We start from the raw sequence: 17,208 nt of genomic DNA, 5'->3' as shown, positions 1-17,208 counted from the left end.
GTTGAGCACAGCACGCGCGCATTTCCCTCAACACAAGAGAATCCTGCAAGTGACTATCTGCCACCCCAAATGCCATCCCCATCGCCATTCCAAATGCCACCTCATCGACCCCCCGAAGACCCCCGACCTGTTGCATTTTGTGTAGGCTCGCCACAGCGGGGGACTCACGTTTGCGCACATTTCTTCTGAAAACGATAGAAAAGCACTTGTGCAATGGCTAATATATATCCCCATTTTACTTACAGTTATACAACAAATCTCAGGTGGAAGCAGCAGTGTCAACGTCAATGTCAATTCCCATTAACTGCATACAATAAGCCAATGTACAAATCCGTAATATAAGTGATCCACGCGAGTTCTCTAGGACTCTGTTTTGGGTAGTCACGGGATGCTCGTTGAACACTGGCCATAGATCTTCTTTCGGAGCGAATTACTGCAGGGACAGTTGACTCCCATATAAAGTAAGTGTTCAGTGTTAACTTTAACAGATTATAATGCTTATTAATTATAACAGTGTTAGATGATTTATTTTGGTCACTATATGACCATATTTCTTAATATTCAGACGTTATAAAGTTCCAATATTAAATCTTTTAGTTCTCACATAATTTTGGTTATATTATTTTGATTATGAAAGTGTAGATCTACAAGAACTGCTACATTATACAGTATTTCTAGCGAAGTTTGATTGTATTACGAATCGCAGGTTCATTTGGCATACGTATAGAGTGGACCTTTAAGAGCTGGTGCTGTACACAGAGTCGTATCCATTTCGGAGCAGCTTTCTTGGCTCTCGACCGGATTCCTGGGCAGTCTGCGACTACGAATACCAGATCGGACCAGACCTACAACAACAGCTGCGTATGCGAGATGCGCACAGACACAGATACACTGGCACTCGCACACACAGCCAAGTATCCAATACTTTCAATTAACGTGAAACATTTTCGCCAAGAATGTTTCCTTCCCTTTGCCATGGAAACAGGGGGGGTGGACGAGGGGGGTTCGGTTGGGAAATTTGTGGGGAAACAAAAGCATTGTGTTACAAGGTTCCGTGCAGATATCGATGGTTTTGAATTGCCGAGCTCCAAGAAGCAACACCATTTGCAGCTAATTAAGTACGTATCTGCAGAGCTTCCTCTGTGTGTCAGAATTTTTCCTCTGGCATCATATCGAACGTCATTGAATGGCGCCCCGTCCCGCTCTCTCCTTCGTTAATATAACATTATATATTCAGGGGATCATCAAGTATTCAAGCACGCGTCGCCAAAATGTATACACATCGGCGTGCGTACATATATATAAGTACTTATATACTTATACATGCATATACATATATCTATTCGACGAACAGAGGGCCGGAAAAGTTCACCTGAAGATAAAATTTGTTGCAAACGCAGGGCGAGATTTGTTTCTTTTCGTTTTTGTTTACGCTCGATAATTGCACTCGACGACCGCAATAAAGGAAAATTAAAGTTTCCCTTTGGCGGGCCACTACGCCGCCCCCCCCCCCCCCATTTTCCGACCCCCTTTGACATTTGTGCAGTTTTGGCTTGACGTCGTCGTCGACGTCCCGTTCTCTGTCATTTCATTTGCAGCTTTAAGTATTTTGGCCGCGGGCCAAAATGTTTTTCATGTCTTGTTGTCGCTATGCCACAGGCACAGCCACACACTCTCGCACACTCACACTCATACTCACACTCATGCACATCCACATTCACCGGCGGCAGGCGAGAGGGACAGTTAGTGATTAAGCGTGAAAATATCAGATCCATCCCATCCCCATCCACGGGGTGGTACAGCAACCGCAACAGCGTCAAGAAAGAAAAAGAAAACAAGAAACTGGCAAAATTTTCTAGTTTTCTGCAACATTTTCTGCGACCGTTGGTCTCTGGTTTTCTAATTCGTTTTCTTCGCGTTTGGTTTTTGGCAAGTGCTGTATGCAAATTAAAATTGTTTCAGCGCAGATAAAATGTAATGTGAAGAGGGCTGAGCCAAAAGAAATGAATTTAATTCAATTTGAATGATCCAATTCAATTGCGGCGAAATGGAGCTTGTTTCGGTGCAGAAGAACAGAATTTATGGAAATGGCCAACGAAATGTTAGCTTAACAGTTCATTCTGATTCATTGGTAAAACAAAGAACAAATTTGAATAAATATTAGTTTTCACTCAAATGAAAGAAGTCTTGGAAAATATAATACAACATATTTTCTTAAAAAAATTGAGCATTATTTAACTTTTTAATACTCTTGTGGAAAAGGAGGCAGAACAGCTGATTAAATCTTTTGTTTTTAATACAATATTTTAGGTCAGATATCATTTTATTTCAGATCTTTCCTGCAATTTATGATTTCTTAGATCTCTAGGGATACTCAAGAAAACAAGCGAATCGTAGCGTTATTCAGAATGTTTTGCATTCCATTTATTTTCTTTACCAATATCGCATAGCTCTGGATCATATATCGATCTGAGGCACACACATTCTGGCATTACGATTTCCATGTGCTTTTCGCCGCCGGGATTATCCAGCTTGCCTGCCAAGAAATACGAGGAAAGGGGCCAATACAGCTATATGGGCCCAACGTAAAGAAGATATATACACAGATATTTGTTTATACGGAATGTCAGTATAGCAAACACTGGCATCCTCTCGCTCGCTCCTTGCCCCTTCCCTTGTATTTGTATCTGTATCTGCATCTGTGTCGGCGTCTGTATCTGTATCTGTATCCGTATCCATCCATATGTGTATCTGCAGCTGCGCAATTGGCGACGACAGACATCAGGCGCTGTTAGCTGACATGGACAGCAACTGGTAGAGCGGGCAATATAGGATACTATATAGAGGTGGAGGAGGAATGGGGAGAGTGGGAGGGTGACATACCGCATGGGTCTTCATTTTGCAGTTACACATCGAGGCGCTTTCGTAACGCATTTTGGCAGCACCTGTCTTCCCCACCCTGGGTGTCCACCACCCCTTCCGCTCTGTCTCTTCCCCACAGAAGCAGCCATTGCAAAATCGTGTGTAGAAAGATCGGAAAATTTCGAAAGAGAATTGCCGAGGAAAACTGAAATTTAATCAGCAAACCCACACCGATGTAGTTTTGGCAGGGGCCCCAGCATAAGTGTGCGGAAGAAAGGTGTGGGGAAGACTCACACACGAGCATCCGAAGAGAGGGACCAAAGCAGCGCAACGTAATGTGGGCACACACACACCAACGCAGATCGTAGAGAGAGGTGTGTAGAATGGGTGGAAAAGGGGGAAGACTGGCGATCGAGGCGAGCACTTTGTCTATATTTAGCCCGAAATGCAAATGGCGTCAGCGCTCACGCACACACTCAATTGCACAGACAGGCGAGAGGTGGGTTCCACTGAGGTGAGTTCACGGTTTTTTGCGCATGCGCTCCTTCCCCACAGACCGCCATTTTGAATATCGCCGATCGCGATACAGAAAAACGAAAACACAGGAAAACGCAGTGAGAGGAGAAAAATTCAAGCTAAAAACCTGTATAGATTTTAATAGATTTTTCCTCTTGGGCCATAACTAAATTTAAGATTTTGTTTTGGTTTTTGTTTAAATTTAACTTGTGAATGAACTGGCCAGCCGATCAGAGACAACAACAGGTCGCCACCCCCTTTAAGGCCCCCAAATATTATCAATTTTCTGCAAGCGCCAAGTAAACAATCGATTTGAGCTAAAAATGTTATTGGCCCGAGTTTTATTTTTACAGAAAGCGCACGGGCACGTGCCGTGTCTAAAATCGTGCAGAAAGCAGATATAGATATATAGTCACAGTCGTAGATGCGGTTATAAATATAGTTCTCTGCGTTTGCATCATCTCATCATAATCGCCGGGCTGTCCGCTCGTCTGGTTTGGTTGTTTCCATGTTTATACGGATTTCTGAGTTTATGTTTGCCTATTCTTATTGGTTTCTACATGTTCCTAATGCCCGGCTGTTTTGCATTACCGCTCGACTGGGTGGTCCAGAAATGCAGACAGACGATCTGCCCACCCATCGAAAAACGGAGGCCCGACTTGTCTGTAGATTTGTTTTGGCGGCGCCTTTTTCGGAAAACTTTTTAAATGTATTTGGAAATATTGAAAATGAGTCGTTGTAGATGTTGGTATATTAGGTATTCGAATGGAAATCTTAACCTTTTTAGTTTAACCATATACTGATTATTTTTGCAAAGAACCTTAAATACCCATTTTCTTTATTTAGTGCCCATAGTTTAGATATGTGTTTAACGAACTTGTCAAAAAGTTTTATTAAAAATTCCTATAGGACATTTCGATGGATTTCCTAGGCATCTCCTAATCTATATTTAGATGTCCCCGCCTTCCGACCAATTGTTCTTCTATACCATTTGCCCATGGTCTCAGCTGTGTAACCCCAAACCGAAAGTGACAAACAGCATTATTGAAAAATTATGATTTCTTGGGCATGTCCCCAAGGCGTGACGAAGATCGAGGGATACACATGTGCATGCAAAGGTGGGCTGGAGGGGGTGTGGCCGTGGCCAAAGGATTGTCTGTGCTCCGCGGTGCCCAGTTCCCGAGTGCATTCCTCCCTCCCCGCCGCGTGGATTTCAACCGATCTCCGCTGGAAAAAAGCCACGTAGAGCACGCGTGTTGTGTGCAGGCAGAGATTTGCCATGGATTTACCCCTCGGCTTCGGATATACTCGGATATAGCTGCCCCGCTCAGTTTACTAATTGCTTCCGTTTGCCGATGCTACGGGTGCTACGAGTGCTACGGCTGCCCGAAGTTTTCAGGGGTCTAGAGACTCATTTTAATTGCATTTCTTTTAACGGTAACATCAGTGGCAGCAGTTTGCCCCCATCCCCCATCGCAGTCCCTCTTGGCTGCCTGTCAGTCTGGGCGACGGTCTGACGGTCTGATGGTCTGATATTCTGATTCCCTGCCACGTCAATAACATTTGCGTACGGCAGAGATGCGTGTCGGTGAACCTGTCCATGCATATGTATGTGTGCGCTCATGGGTGTGGGTGTTGAGGGGTTCTTCATGTTTCCCAGCTCTGGACTCCTTTAATGGGAATTTTCCTGCACTTAGTTGTTTACAAAAATTATGTTCTTTAAAAAAATGTTGTAAAGCCCCTTTGGGCTCCGCCTCTGTCTAGGCTTTGTTGTAGTTTCGGAGGCCGAATAAGTTAAAAAATCAAAGGAAACATTGCGAGTACTTGCTCGAAGATATAGACATATGTACATATGTGTATAGTATGTACTCACATAACCTACACTGAAGTCATAAACATTTAAAGTTTAAAAACCAAAATTCTTCATACCAAAAATGGTTGAATACTTGTTAAATAAAGAATAGTTAACACATTGCTATTTTTCTTTCAGTTTTAATGTGGTTTTTAATATATTTTTGTACTTTTAAGTAGTTTCAATTTCATAATTTTTTCGCCGAGTGTATGGAAAACCATAAGATGTTTCTACATCGATGCGCCTTATGGCCGCTGCTGCTGCTTCGGTTGGCTTTAGGTGAGAAAAACAACAATAAAATGTGGCTGCAGGCTCCTAAACAGATACAGATACAGAAACAGAAACAAGCGCACACGGATACGGGGCTCAAGTGGCTTGGGTGCCTCCATTCCGATGCCCAGACATTCTCGGCCAGAGAATCCGCAGTCGAGGAGAATGTTATGCTAGATATGCCATTTGACTTCTGGCTCGGCAACTGCAAATGCAATGGCAACCAGGAAACGACCTCGCCATCCAAATCAGCAGCTAAAGGATGCGCCCACTTGAGACCGGGCTCGCTATCGGTAATCCCGTCCATCCAGACCGGGGAAATGTGCCTCATTTGGCCTGGGGATTTCCTGAGTGTCTTTTATGCAACAAACATCTGATGGAAATTAGTTTGAGAAATAGTCCTCACGTTGCAAATGCTGATTGGGTGAACATCATTTTGTTTCTATAGGGTAGGGGTGTAAAGATTTGACTTCATCATTATTACTAGGATTATAGAATTTAATCTTAATTTAATAACATTGATCTTAATATTGTTACGATTTTGGTTCCTGACATTGGTTACTAAATTAAACAAGAAGAACGTTCGGAATACTTCAGGAGATAGTTTAAAAGCAATTCTTAATGGAAGTGATAGGTTCTATATATCACCACCCCACTCCTCGAGCAGCATCCCACGTCGCTGCGTCACTTGTTGAGCCTTCAGATGGCTCACTGTTCCGCCGCCCTACTCCTTGGTTCCCCACGCATTCAGTGGCTTTGTTTGCGGCTTCGGCGAATGTCGCTTTGCATCAGCTTACAAGATTTATGGTATCCTTTCAACTTTAAACCCGCTCTGCTCACTTGTCGTCTGGGACTCACGCAGCAGCTTCTCGGTTATCCAACTCGTTATCTGAGTTCTTTTAGTCGATTTTTGCAGGGGGTATGCCGCACATGTGCGGACCCCGACTTTGCCACCGATTTCTGGGGCTTCTGGAGATTCTAGTGACTCTGGGGCTCCTGGGCGGGGGGCGCGAACAGCGCGATGCAGGAGGTCAACGTGGTACGCGTGTGCATTGAACTGAGCGTCATAAATCGCTGGCGTCACGGACGCGTTTTCGCAGCTCGGCGTTTTGTCGTAAGCCGCCCCTACCCAGTGCCACCCAATTTTCTAATTTCCATTTTCGTATTTTTCCGCCTCTTTGCAGCTCCATCTTTTGTACCTGTTGTGTCGGCAAAATTGCTGAAAGCGAGCTCCCCGAAGAAGGTGAGTCCTTAGAACCTGTTTTGTTTTTCGGCTTGTTTCACCTTCTTATGAAGCACGTGCCTCGTATTATGAAGCTGGCCAACAAACACACACGCACTCGTGCGCAAGTTTGTGTTTGCGTATGTCTGTGTGTGTGGGTGCAAGGCAAATATTTACACTCAATGGAACATAATAAAGACATTAGGGAAATATTGTGTTATGTAGAGGCATAACTCAGGTTCTGTGGGTGGAAATTGTATAAACTTATCAACCCGCCGCCACCCCCTCGGGTTTTCCTTCTCCTCGTTTTCTCTCCCGCTGTGTGTGAGTGTGTGTTTGTGCGGGACACTTTTCTTTATTGCTCTGCGAGTTGTCAATTTCCGTGTGTCTGCCTGTCTGCCTGTCTGCTTTCCCACCAGTTTTTCCCATCCCTTTTCTCCAGCCAGGATGCTTGGTATTGTTTTCCACGAGTTCGGTTTTTGTTGGCTGGGAAAAAGGAGAAGGTAGTTTGGTTGTCTAGTGTTTACATTAGACTGTCGCTGGAGTTTTTCATAGGCAACAAGTTTCCTACTACACAATCTCGGAATCACAATAAACAGTATTTCGTAGTAATATTTAAATCAAATTTTCGGTTGAATTTGTTGTTTACTTGGCAAGGCAAGAAGCTATGACAGGACTAAGTTCTAAATTAACTTAAATGTTGTATTTTAAAATACTAGGACTTTAATAATTGTTTCTTGTTATTTTCCGCCCTACTTAATACCATAGATTCCAATTGTGATGCACGTTATTTATAGCGTACTTTCCTTCCAAAAAGCGTTATAACAAGCTAAAATGTAACCTAAACCGCTTTTCAATGCCGTGAATTAAAGCAACCGAGGTCAGCAGCTCACTCCCACTCAAACTTTAGTTTTCCCCAGTACATGAATGTTTTAGTGTGTTCCCGAGTTTGCTTCAGTGTCAGCTGGGATATGCATAAATAACATTGATTGATATGCCACCCACTCGAAATTTATTCGCTAGCTATTCCGAATGTTTCAAAATGATTACCCAACTCACTGTCGCTCGCCGAATGATATGCCACTTAGTTGATACTGAAGCACACACTTTATGAGTCCATCAATGGGCCAACTTATGAATGAATGCGAATCCAGTTTGGGGGAACTCAATTAGCTCACCTTGAATGTATGTCATCAGTTTCAATTATAAACCTTTTTGCAGCTCGTCCTTGCCCCAAAAAAAGAGTTCTCGCATTAAATATGTGCCATTTTCCCAAACCAGCTTGAAAAGGAAAAGTGTGAGGAGTAAAAAAAAAAACAGTTTGGTAACAAGGGAAAATGGTCGACGGTGACAGTTTTGCGGACGGCAGGTCGTTCAGTTCAGGATGTGTGCTAGAACAGTTGAAAAGTTTTCTATTTGCCGTGCCATGCTAATTGCAAGTCGGGATGACAGTCGAAGCCAATTAGAGGCCAGTTTTCGCATTCTGAGCCAGTCAAAATGGAAGGTTAGGCATCCGGCCTTCTTCTCTGGGAACTTATCAGTCATGCAAACAGAGAAATGCTTTCACCGTCGAATCTCGAATCCGAATCCGAATCCCTCGATCCTTCGCCCCGCAATGACACACGTGTTAAGGTGGAATTATTCGGGCTGACAGCCTGAAACTGTAGCTAAAAGAGGCTCTTCTGCGTGGGCGTTTAGCATCGGGGAAAATTGATTAGATTAGGCAAAATTCGACGTTGTCGCAATAAAGGAGCGGCAAGAGGAACAGTAGCGTACTTAAGCTGGCATTTAATCACATTTAAATTGCACTCAGTGCCCGGGGAAATTGATTGAGATTTTTATGAATTAGGGAGCAAGTCGGGGTCCTAAGCCCGTTTAAGTCGAGCAATTGAAATGTAATTAGGCAATGCTAATGGCGACACCTACCCCTCTCCTTTGGCAGGAAGTCGACCAGCTCCCCAGAGACTTTTCCGCGTCGAAATCACTTGAGCTGAACTGAACTTCCATTGCTTTTTTCGGGGCCCAGCATTTGCATAATTGATACCACCACAGACATTTTTCAATTTCCAAATCTCGACGAGCAATTAAAAAGATGTTTTTCCTGTAATTCCGTATGCTTACAACCCTCCGGATACACTTGGTGCTGTTCTACTGCTGGGTATCTGCAAGATGGGCATGGCACGAAGGGCAATTTGAATGAGATTTATGAAATTACCTACGCAGCGTTTACAAAAACATCAACGGCGGAGGGCAGTAGCATGGATATGAGTTTCACGTGGCTTGGCTTGGGGTACTCGAAGATCCCCCTGAAGAAACCCCTGCCAAGCAGTTAAAGTCGGACTCAACGCACATTGAGGCCGATGCTGCTGCTGCTGCTGCCGCAGATGCCGCATGTTGCACATGTGTTGAGTGCATGCAACATGCAGCATACCCCGTACGGCGCACAGCATCGGGGTACATGGTCATGCGCAAATCGCCGGGCGGCGTTTATTGAATTAAGACTGTCGACGACTGTTTGCAGTTGGCAGTTGTCGCACCCAGTGGAAGCGTTAAAAGTCACAAGGACACTGCAAACGGGAATCGGAATGGAAATGGAAATGGGATTGGTAATGGGAGTGGGAAAGGGATCTTCGGATATACACACATGGATCGTTTGCTGCTGGGTTCGGTTCTCAAACTGCAACATTGTGGCGCCGCCGAGAGGCGAGGGCCATAAAACGGGTAACTTGGTCGCGCTGCACTTGGTATCGGTTATGCGTGATTTTTACAGAATCCATTCACTCGGCGGGGCGGAGCAATATCTGCGGCATCTGGCATTCGCATATTACTCGGAAAGTCACGTTAAAGTTGCGTCCACTTAACTGCAACTGCAATATGGGCATTCTTTAAGATTTCACATCCCTCAATGTCCTTTTGTCTGTGTTTTAACTATCACTCCATTTATTAAATCTGAGCTTACAGTAAGTAAGAGTATCTTTTAATATATTTTCTTATTGATACAAATGCCATATTGTAATGGCTAATCACTAAAATTGTCGCTATTGGAATTATCTTTATTGTTTATAAATAGACGCAAAATCATTTCTTATATGGGTTAGAACTATAGATGGTAAAGTGTAAGAAATTAACTTTTATAAATGGGTTACACTTTATACAGTAGATTTTTTCACAACGAACTTTATTCTGCCTGAAAAGTAGCCACAGCTTTTATTTGCTTCACAGAAGTAGACTAATCACTTCTAACGTTCCGAATTTTCCTGTCTTTATAAAAGTCGATTTTTGTAATAATTCCTATTGGGATCAAGTAGGGGTACATGTATCCCTACTTTATTATCTTTTCGCCTACATAACCTGCATAATAGAGCGTGTTTAAGGTAAATAATATCTCGCTTAACGCAACAATAGACAGGGTCTGGGTCACAGGGCTTTGGATCCCACTTGGCTGGCTGGCGGTCCGATTCACAAATTAAGCCCCAACTTCAGCCATACAACTACTTTACCTCTGTCTGAATAGGCAATCATCAATCGAGCAGAAACAATGAATCGTTGGTTGCCGCACACCCTAGGATCCTACGGGTCCTACCCTTTGTCCCTTCCGATTCCTTCCTTTTTAGCCGAAAGTGTTTGATATTAAACCCACTGGCAAACGACTTACAGGATATGTTGTATCGTACAAAAATATATAACAAATGAGCTTTAAAACCACATATAGTCTGAATCAAGTTCAATATTCTAGTTCACATCGAAGCTAACAAGAACAGCAGTCACAATTTTGAAGTTAATATCACCTATTAAAAATGAAATTAATTTTAATGATAGTTATACCATACTTCACGTTTCTAAAAGGCGTAACCAAAGCTAGTAAGTATGCCACATCTTTTGTAACAGGGTATCGAGTATATACTTACCTCTTTCCGCTGCCAAACGCAGGTCAACAAAGTTTTTATTAAGCTGCGTCGAGGGGGAAAACTAATGGTAGGTGGGTGTTTATAGAGAGGATCCAGTGGCAAGGACAAATAAATAAAATACACACAAAAAAACCCAGAATGTGGGAGGAGAGAGGTCCTGGAAGGCAGGGAGATACGGATACAAAGGAAAACGGAAACCAAAGCGATGTTTAGCAGGGGTGTAGTGAAGGGGGGTGGTGAAGTGGGGGATAATTAACATTTATGGGAGGTTGCCAGAGTGGGACAACAAGCTCTGCGAGGGAACTAACTGTAACTGTTGCTGATTGATCAAGTGTGTGGGTGAGTGTGCGTGTGTGTGTCTGGCTGGGGCACAAACAAAAACCATATGTTTCTCGTTCGACTCCCGCACGCACTCACTCACAAACCGAATTACTCACTCACCCCCACCAGCCCCCCACTCTAACGCCCCGAAACCCCGCCACCTCTCGCTCACTCTTGCTTTCGTTGTGAGTAAGAACTCAAAGTCAGCGACTGCGCACTCTCTCTGTCTCTCCCGCTCTCCCATTGCCCGGCAATGTGTGTGTGCGATATTCTGTTACACAAAAAGGCAAAAACAAAAGGCACCGTTAGAAGGTGTGCGCGTGTGAGTGAGTTCACCACGAAACGAAAATCCTCACCGCCAGCCTACGTATACGTGTCCGTTTGCTGGCTGTGCGTGTGTGTGAGTGTGCGACTGCGAGAGAGCCTGGCGCAGTGCAGCTGTGTGCGGGCGTATCTGTGTGTGCGTACTTGGCGTTACGACGTCAACGACGGCATATCCGTCAGTACGTTTGTACGCGTCCGCAGCGCCGCTTCTTCAGTTTTTCGGTTTTCGGGATTTCGAGATTTTGAGATTTCGATTCGATTCGATTTCGGCAGATCAGTTTGCGATCCGTTTGCGAGTTCGATATTTTCATTCCGAGCCAACGATCCAACGATCCGATTCCGCTAGCGATTCACAACAGATAGAGATACTAAATCGAACGCCGCGAGAAATTATGCTGGCCCGCTGCTCTCGCACTACGCGCAATAATTTATTTTTACTCCATATAAACAAATTCAACGTCTATTTCCAAAAATAAATGGCAACAATAATAAAAATAACAACAGCCGTCGGACAATTATAAGTTTTTATTTTTAACTTTTATTTGCGCCAACCGCCGCCGCGACATCCCCGCCCCCGCCAGCCCGGACTTTGTTTATATTTACAAAAAGCTAAAGCACACGACAAACACAACAGCAAACATATCACTGACTGCATTTCGCCCCGATGTTTATCGAACGACCGCCGTAAACAAAGCCAGAATTCAAACAATAATTCAATTTGCATCTCAATTGCAAAGATTTTCGTGTGTGTGCTCGGAAACATTTGTGCAAACACCTCGCCAGCGACCTGACATCCCCAGAAAAGTTCAAAACTCGTCGGTTTCTATTGAGTAGTGTATTTTTGAGAACATTTTTCGAGGAAACGGAAGCTCAGCTGAAAAGCGATTCATGTAAGTTTATCTACTACTGAATGTTTTCGTTTTGAAAACTAGTTTTTAAAACCAGGTGAAATTAAATATCTTTGCAAAATGGGTAAAGCGATTTTTACTCTTGTCTTTAGAATAATTGTTCCTGTTTGTGATAACCATTTGACTGATATTTATGAGCGTCATATAATCCAATTGAATGCCTCATTTCAATATAAGGGATTTTTTGTTAGTCATACTTTTATATACATTTTTAAATCAATTATAAATTATGAATTATAAAACCTAATTTTGGTTATCATATCCACCCTATTAATTTTCGTTTGCTTATTGAGCTATCATTCCGCCCAAAGGCTTAGTAATTATTTACAGATCATCGATGGGCTGTAAACCGCTCCTTTTATATGCCGATAGGGCAATTTGATTATTTATAATTTACAATTACAAAAACACTGGCAGCCGGCATGTCGGGAACCAAATAAGCAAGTTACCATGCAAACTGACGTCATCGCTGAGCCAAACGTTGGGATTCCGAAGAAAAAGAGAGATATCAGCCTGGTTTTCGAATTGTGCCTCGCTATGTTGATTCCAGTTATTCCCTTTCAATTGATATCATTCGATGTTTCAATTTCTTTTCTTGCGATTTAATGCTGAGAGTGGCTGCCATACACTCGGACGGGCGAGCACGCACACACAAATACTATATACGCTCGCTGATAAGCGATTTTCGTATCAATATTGAGGGCCCGCGAGAACCGTACTCCTCCGGCGAAGTTCAAATCCATTTCCCTGCTATCAAGTTCTTTTGCATGTAGTTTTTATGGCCGACCGACCGACCAACCGACTAACAGACTGATTGACTGGCTGGCTGGCTGATTGGCGAATTTGCTGATAATTGTCTGCACTTTGTTTCAGCCAGCAGCAAATGCACAGTGAATTATATTTTCTCTTATCTCGCCTCAGCCAGCTGGACATGCGTGCAATGCACTTTGACACCTACGCAGGATCATAGGGGGGTCGCGAGGGGAGGGAGTAGGGGATTTTCGATACGATCCAGGGGGCAGTGGGTTCAATCAACAAACAAAGCCATTCGATGGCGATAATCACCGCAGATTTGCCGTGGACTTAGCCACGGCGATCGCCGATAAACGATAACGGTCATTCGGCATTGCAGAGCCTAGATAACGGGACCCCACCTCCGATCACGTTCACGATCACCATCATCAACCTCGGAGATCTTGAACACTATTTGGTGTAGTCACGTTTGGGTCGCGTTTGTATTTTAGGTGTCTCAACAATAGAGAATTATAATATTATGTATTTATTTTCCTTATTATTTTAGTTTTTATATATATTTAGTTCATTCCCATACCTAAAGGTAAAGGTTCATAAGTTAAGCAAAGAAATAAATATTTTAACTGTTTTTTTATATTTTTCAATTAGTTTTGAAACTCAAACATAATATACGATTCTGAAAAACTGCAAGAAAAACAAAAAATTCAATCCATAAAGAAAAACCCAACCGACATCTTATCAGGTCAAAATAATTTGTTGGCAAATTTTCAACGAAAAATAGTTGAGTTACGTTTGTTGTTGTCGCTTTCGGTGCTTGATAAAAAATTCGCAATCAAAATTTGTTTTATTTGCTCGTGTTTTTTGCGGCCACTATCTGCCATCGAGAGCGAGAGTCTTTCTTATCACACGTGCGCATGTGAAGGTGCCCAGGCTCACTGACAAGCCACATGAAGCAAAATCTGTTCGATGTATTGGTGTAGTTATTAAAAAATAAATGTTCCTTTGCCATTTGCCGTGTTTGCGGCTCTCGAGTGTCTGTGATAATTATGGTTATTGCCGCCGCGCTCCCCCACATATATAAAAATAAAAATAATAAAAATTATTATTATTATAACGATTTCTTTCTGTTTGCGCCTGTGTTTTGGTTTGGCACCATCCCCCACACTGCGCCCGCTTTTGCGGCTGTGTAGGTGCTGGCGATAAGATAGAAGTGCTCTAGGTGTACTTCTAGGTGACTCGGGGCCGGAGAACTGAAATTTGTTCGACTACCTTAACATGAGACGCGTGTTTCGGGGCGAAAAACAAAAACCTTGGATTCTTTGCTTTCGCTGGCATTTCTGCAATCGAAATTGTTGATAAACGCGGTGCAGGAAGGGAGCCAGATATCGCGGAGCCGATGCGATTGCTTGCAAAAATATTGGAAATCGAAGTTTGCAGATATTTCACTTGCTTCAAACAGGCACATTTTATCTCAAAAGTATTTTTCATTTGCCTTTAGCATTTACCACGAGCGCGGTATTTGCAAAATGTGTGTAAGTTGTGGGTAATATTTAAATATAAAAGATAAATTTAAATGTTAATAAGAACAATGGTAGTTTGTATGACAAGTGCATTTTAGTTTCTCAACTCGGCAGTTTTTAGAACCTATTCTTCAAACTCAATCCTATCCTTATCTCTTCGCCCCCAATTGGTATTGATGGCTATCCCCAGCATCTTTGCTCGTAATTTACTGTTCTAAACTCAACTTCCGACCGCCCCCGAACACTACAGAAAAGTTCCGGCTCATTGGCAGTACGCAATGACTCGTTTTCATCGCGTCTTAAAGCGCGCGCGTGTCTTTAATTAAGTCAAGATTTATAACCGGGGTCCCAGGAATGCGTTAACTGCGGCACATTAACAACAATAACAAAAGTCGGGGACATTGACGGATCTGATCTGGCTGATGAAAAGTGAAAGTGAGCTGCGACCAAGGAAGTCAAGACAGCTCGAAAAGCGCAGAGCTAGTGAATTAAGAAAAATTAACAAATATATCTAGAACACTCACTGGCCAGGCAAACGTGCGTATGAACCCACGTAATGGTTATTATTTGAAATGGAGGTGATAAATTCGGAGTTTTTTAAACTTGAAATTTGGCCGGTCAGCAGCCATAAAAACGGAATTTATGAAAGGTCTCTCGTTCGCGATCTCTGTCGCTCTAATTGAGGCTGTAAGCTCCAGACGGTGAGAGATTGCATTCAGATCGGCTCATCTCATTGCGATCGCAACTGGTTTTGAATCGGTCCGGGGTTCATTCCTCCAAAATACGGAAAAGTTTAACATTTGCATAAATTTGGCCGCAACAAATGCTAATTGAGCGCAATCAAGGCGAGCAACAAGTTTTCGCCTTTTAATGCCCGCTCATCGGAGAAAAAGCCGCAGGGCGTGATTCACTAAATCAAATCGATAATGTCCCCGCCTTTGTTGGTCCAAACAATTAGGGAAAGCGCAAAGTTGCTAAGCAGAAGGCTTCCCTTTTCAGTCCGGTCCAACTGAGAAATTCGGAAACGGAGGAACTGCAAATCAGAGGAGCTGGGCAAAACACCCACATTCTTGAGATTTGTTCTTGGCCATTTGCCTAATGATGCCGCCGCAGTCTTTGGGCCAATTAAATGGAGAAGCTGGCAAACGTGTGGCGGCAGTTTGCTTCGTTTTAATTGCCCGGCCACAAGACAAATGTCTTGACATACATCCACCAATGGAACAGACTCGGCACATCCTTTCTACCTTCCTGCCTTACTTCCTACCTTCATTCCATTCGTCCTGCTGGCATCCTGCTCAAGTGCCGCCTTTGCCGTTGACCCAGTGAAATGCAGCAACCGCAAATGGTAGATTGTTGCAATGAAAACCGTGTTAAGTTCTTTTGTCCCCGGGCCATGGATGATTCCGCACATCCTTTGTTTTCTCGCCACATTCCGTTGCGGTGATTAGTCTACGTAGGTCCCTTCGCCCATTTCTCTCAACTTTTTAGCCGCAATTAGTCGAATATTTCTGCTGCCATTCTCGATTGTTTTCGCACAGGCCCACACCTGCACCACTTGAAGTGCCGCTTGACTAAACAAACACCATTGTGTGCCCATTACTATACTATGTATTCCCCGCGAATGACGTGACCAATTGATTTATAAAGAGTTTTCGGAAACTTGAAATTTTTGCCAGATTAGATACTAGTTGAGCTTTTTTGGTGCTACCGGCCGCACAAAATGCAGATTTGCGATAAAACGATCAGTTTGGTTAGTATGATTGATGATGGTGGGAAGCGGACTCTACTTACATTTGTCTATTAGCTATTAGAAATCAAACTACTCGTGGCATTACTAAACATATGTGCTGGAAAAACTCCCTAATGTCTTAGATACTTTGATTAAAGATAGCAGCTCACCGAAAAACTCCCAATGCCACCATAATCGTGAATTGCTTTTTACTCACATTGAAGTAATGAAAATAAATATAATTTGCTTTCAATATCTATATATATTCTGTCTGTTTAAACAACCTCGCCTCAACTGCACTCCGCTGACATTTAAAAACACCCCACGTTTGTCTGCTTTTCAGCAGTAGCCAAAGCAGCGGGAGTTTAATTCAATTGCAGACGCTGATAAGTATGCTACAAAACAGGACAAATTCGTAATTTGAGCACTTGATATCCTGCTGCTGACTGCCACATGGCCTTGTGTTTGCCACCACCCCATTTTCCGCCCTTTTCCTTTTTCCCCTTACAATTGCTGCAATGACTCTCGGAGTCACAGACATACACGCAGACACACTCGGTGGCATATGGCAATTGGTGAATTGACTCACTTGCGGTGTGATAAGTTCGGCGGCCTTAATTATTCATCTCTTGGATTGACGCACTTGCTGCACAAGTTGGACCTCTGCTACTTATCGGCAAACTAAGCATCCGTTTGCGGTGGCTCCCGCTGGAGTGGAACACACAAAGCCACTCAAGAAGTGACTAAAACATGAGTTACTGCCGGGGGCGTTCAATCGCAAGCCTATTCCGAGATAATCCCCTGAACGGCAGCCACAAAATGGTGAGTGGCACGTCCTAAGCGGATTAGGTGTCCTTTAATTAAGGCCCAAGTGCTTATCCCGAACGCAAACAGCAGCAAACAAGGACCGCAAATTGTCCTGCTGGATAGAATTTTCGAAAATCTAATATTGATTACTAAACGGATAATTATTGATTGTTGGCGGGAATAGGGGTATGATGACATGTGGACGCCACTGCGTAT

At 43.3% G+C, this 17,208-nt stretch overlaps 1 protein-coding gene across 8 annotated transcripts in view; it reads left to right on the top strand.

The window, feature by feature from the left end:
• LOC117137374 (myocyte-specific enhancer factor 2) overlaps nt 1-17,208 on the top strand; it is a 42,834-nt gene that overhangs the window by 17,558 nt on the left and 8,068 nt on the right. For all 8 annotated transcript variants that reach the window (XM_033298785.1, XM_033298784.1, XM_033298778.1 and 5 more), the window contains exons 2-3: nt 246-461; nt 6,685-6,743. The gene's annotated coding sequence lies outside the window, so the exon portion shown is untranslated. The remainder of the gene's footprint in view (nt 1-245; nt 462-6,684; nt 6,744-17,208) is intronic.

The sequence above is a fragment of the Drosophila mauritiana genome, chromosome 2R (assembly GCF_004382145.1).
Source record: "Drosophila mauritiana strain mau12 chromosome 2R, ASM438214v1, whole genome shotgun sequence".
NCBI lineage: Eukaryota > Metazoa > Arthropoda > Insecta > Diptera > Drosophilidae > Drosophila > Drosophila mauritiana.
Note: the sequence above shows the minus strand (reverse complement) of the source record. Positions and strands in the feature narration are given on the sequence as shown.